The sequence below is a fragment of the Pinus tabuliformis genome, chromosome 2_2 (genome assembly GCF_031772625.1).
Source record: "Pinus tabuliformis cultivar Carrire ecotype Pingquan chromosome 2_2, CPIR1, whole genome shotgun sequence".
NCBI lineage: Eukaryota > Viridiplantae > Streptophyta > Pinopsida > Pinales > Pinaceae > Pinus > Pinus tabuliformis.
The window spans coordinates 1,181,734,797-1,181,738,945 of NC_142300.1; the positions used below are offsets into that span (position 1 = coordinate 1,181,734,797).

At 38.9% G+C, this 4,149-nt stretch overlaps 1 pseudogene; it reads left to right on the forward strand.

Annotated features, from left to right (window-relative positions):
• Positions 1–1,872: 1,872 nt before the first annotated feature.
• Positions 1,873–3,878, forward strand: LOC149197693 (disease resistance protein Roq1-like; annotated as a pseudogene).
• The last annotated feature ends 271 nt before the right edge of the window (positions 3,879–4,149 follow it).

A 4,149-nucleotide genomic window follows, 5' to 3' on the forward strand; every position in this document is an offset into this window, starting at 1 on the left:
TGTATATTTGGGGTTGTTTAAGGGCTGCTTCTTCAGGAAGTTTGAGGACTATATGACCAGGAAATTGACCAACCATATTGAAGGTCATTTTCATCTCGTTTGACTAAGTTTGACTTTGCTGATCTAGGGTTTGCTACTGCTGATATAAAATTACATAATTCTAATTTTGTATTATTTCTCTCTGCTGAACTATTGAAGATAAAAGAAGATTTGATCAAAGGGTTTCCCCACATTAGGGTTTGTCCCTGGCTAGTCGCCACATCTTGTGTCTCTTGTCTTGGTTTGTTTTCTATCAATCATTTAATGTTCTATCTGCACTTTGCTTAATGTATATGTGATTTCTAATCAGTAGCTAATAAGAAGAAAAGAAGTAAATTGCTCTAAGCATAAAACATACCATAATTTAACATGGTATCAGAGCTGAGGTGAAGACAAAGCCCAAGCAAGAGCAAGAACAAGAGAAATCACCAAAGGTTGGCAAAGCTATCCTAAAAACTTCATGGGGTCCTCAACACTCTTCCCCGTTGAAGACAAGCTCCGTGAGAAGTCTGACTATCATGGATGGAAGATGTCTCTCGATCTGACTTTAGAAGATCAGGAAGTGTTGGACCATGTGAGAGGCAATATTGTTGCACCTCCATCAAATGCATCCACTGTTGCCAGAAGCAAGTGGACCAAGGGAGAAGTCAAAGCAAAGAAGATCATCTGGAACTCTATCGACAAGTGCCTAGTGGCCTATGTTTCCGAGCTGACCACCTCCAAGGAAATCTATGATAGACTGTTGAGTTTATTTAAAGTTAATGATGCAAATCAAGTTTTGTTCCTTAGAAATAAGCTTAAGGAAATTAAGAAGGGAAAATATGAGAGTATGCAAGCATATTTCTTAAGGATCACTGAGATCAAGAATGATCTCCTATCTATTGGGGAAGTAGTTCCTGACAAGGAAATGACTATCACAACTCTTGGAGGACTGCCACCTGAATGGTATATATTCAGGACTACTCTTCTCAACAATAATGTCATCCCAGGATTTGAGGAATTGATGGCTAGATGTATTCAAGAAGAAACTAGGATGGAAGAGAAAGAAACGCCTCCACTTAAAGGCAATCCCTCTACCTTTTCTTCTCATGCTAAAAGAAGAAACAATTCTGGGGCTAAATCCAAAGGAAAGGCTAGACCAAAGGGTGGAAGAAAAGGATGATGTTACAATTGAAACAAAATGGGCCACTATGCAAGGGAGTGCCCTGATAAAAGGGACTCACACCATGACGATGACCAAAGTCACTCTCAAGGCAATCAAAGGAATGGTAGGTCCAATGGCAAAGGCAAAAGAAATTTTGGAAATTAAGGAAGAGGAAAACCCTTCAAGAAGGCAAGAAAATCCAGGTATGAATCTAACGTTGTTAACAATAAGCAAGATGAATATTGTCTACCAACGACCCTCTCTACTACTGCTCCCCCAGACTCGCTGGGAAGTTGGCTTATTGATAGTGGTGCCTCAAGGCACTTCACTGGTTACAAAGAAGCTCTCTCTAATCTGATAGAGAAGGAGACCAACCTGGAAATTGTTCTTGGGGACAACACAAAATATCTCGTGAAAGGCGTAGGGAATGTCACTCTTAAATTGAATCAGGGTAATACAATTCATTTGCAAGAAGTCCTATATGTACCTGATCTCAAAAAGAAACGGGTGTCCATTTCAGCAATGGAAGACAAAGGCTACAAGGTGACCTTCATCAATGGCAACGTACATGTATGGAAAAAGAATTTTAAAGAAGATTTCACTCTTGGGTTTCAGGTCGATTCATTATGTCAGGTTGGAGGAAGTTCGCTGGGTGTCATGTCTTGTAACACATCACTTCAGTCCGAACTATGGCAACGGAGGTTTGCTCACCCTCATTATAAATCTCTACCTAATGCAAGACAAATGGTGACAGGGATGCCCGAGTTCCGAGTAGAGCAAGAAGGTGTATTTCCTGGATGTGTTGAAGGGAAGCTCAAAAGGGGACCATTCCCCTCAAGCCAAAGCAAGACCTCCGATATATTGCAGTTGGTTCACTTAGACATATCCTTCCACACTTCTTTCTTACAGATGCTCCCTGCTCTGCGTTTTTCGTTGTCTCTGAATAAACCTGTGAGGTCAAAATATTTTCTTCGTATCATGTGCTTATATGTGTTCCCTTGATAATGAATTTCCTAAACTACTACTCGACAGGGACTTGTTGCCTCTGCAACCCTCCTTGTTTGAATTTGAAACTTAACGAGCATAAATTAACTAGGATCAACTTGCAAGAAAGTTTGAATATTTTGATAAAAAAGAGTTGCATAATAACTCTGGAGAAGAATCATTTTAGTAATAATTATTTCACAAAGTATATCGCACTAAGTGACAACTTAAATTAATATTTTGATAAAGGAGAGTTTCCTAATAACTCTGAAGAAGAATCATTTTAATAATAATGATTTGATGAAAGTATATCAAATTTTAATAATAGTTATTTGACAAAGTATATCGCACTTATTGACAACTTAAATTAATATTTTGATAAAGAAGAGTTGCTTAATAACTTCGAAGAAGAATCATTTTAAACTAAATATTTTACAAAGTATATCATTTTAATAATAATTATTTGACTAAGTATAGTGCACTGAGTGACAACTTGAAATAATTTAAGGTTTGTTTTATTTAAGAGGTGCACTCCATTCACATAAATTATGTAAAGCCAAAATTGGATATCAGACGCCCACGTTACCTGACCATTAACAAATTTTGTTCTATATAATGGAAACAAATCTGCTGAAAAAAAATCTCAATTGCGAGTATTGAGAAAGAGAGATCAACGGGTAGCCATTTTGCCATTTAAGAGATCAGCCAGATGAGAAGGAGACTCTTGAGGTTATTGCTACTATGTGTCCCATGGCATCCACCTCATATGGATCTTCCAGCACCAACAACTTTTTCTTTGATATCTTTATTAACCACAAGGATCCTGACTGCCAGAAAACCCTCACCAAACATCTCTATGACCGCCTTAACAAACACAGACTGTAAGTATTTCTCGATGAAGATGAATTGCAAGGAGGAGAGTATATAACTCCTCAAATCTAGATTGCAATTCAAACAGCTTCGGTGCATATCATTATTTTCTCTCTCCACTACGCCGACTCAAATTGGTGTCTTGATGAGCTCTTGCTCATGTTCGAATCGTGGTCAACTATTCTTCCAGTCTTCTTTGGTGGTGTCAAGCCTGTAGATCTTCGATGGGGAACACAGGGAGAAAAAGGAGTCTATGGTCAAGCCTTGCAAACACTCGAAAGAAAGAGAATGTTCGATTCTCAACCACGCTACAACCCCAGCACCATCCAAAAATGGAGGAAAGATCTCATTGCTGCTGCAGAAATAAAAGGTTTCGATATGGAGACGTATAATGGGTAAGTACCCCAACTCTCCCTCTTACTCTTTACCTTCTTCCTTGTTGGATCGATAGAGAGTTTAATATTGTAGGCATTTCTGACTAGTAATATCATTTCAATGATGAGCAACATCTCCTTGAATAGGTCGTGGAAGGAGTGTTGAAAAAAGTTAAAAGGTAATTACATGTGTCTAGATATCCAACTGGGTTGGATGGGAAAGTTGCAAAATTTGAAGGGGAGATGCTACTCAACCAGCAAAGCAGCAGAGAGAGAGTAGATTTATAGGAATTGTCAGGCTTGGTGGTGCTGGCAAAATGACCCTAGCAAAGGAGATGTTCAACTGTCAGAGATCAAATTACAAGCAATCTTTCTTTCTGTTTGATGTCAGAGAAAACGTAACCAGAAACTCTTTAAAATCCTTGCAGACTAGGATTCTTAGTGACTGGTGGGCTCCAGTATTGTAGCAATAATGCTACAACTCCTGGAACTCCCTTCTTTAATTTTATCAACCCGGTAGTTCGTAACAAACTTGGAAGCGACGGTGCTGTATGCACAAGTACTAGCTCTTGCCGTAGCTGTCACTTGGTCAGCTGGCACAAGTCCACTAGGAGATTAAGCCAACTTCTATGAGCTCTTAGAAGAAGCTTTTTAATTGATGGAGGAACGCTAACTCGAAGGAAGCTAATCTAATTGCAAAAAGAAACTGAAAGCCAAAAAGAAACGCAAACCCTAGCA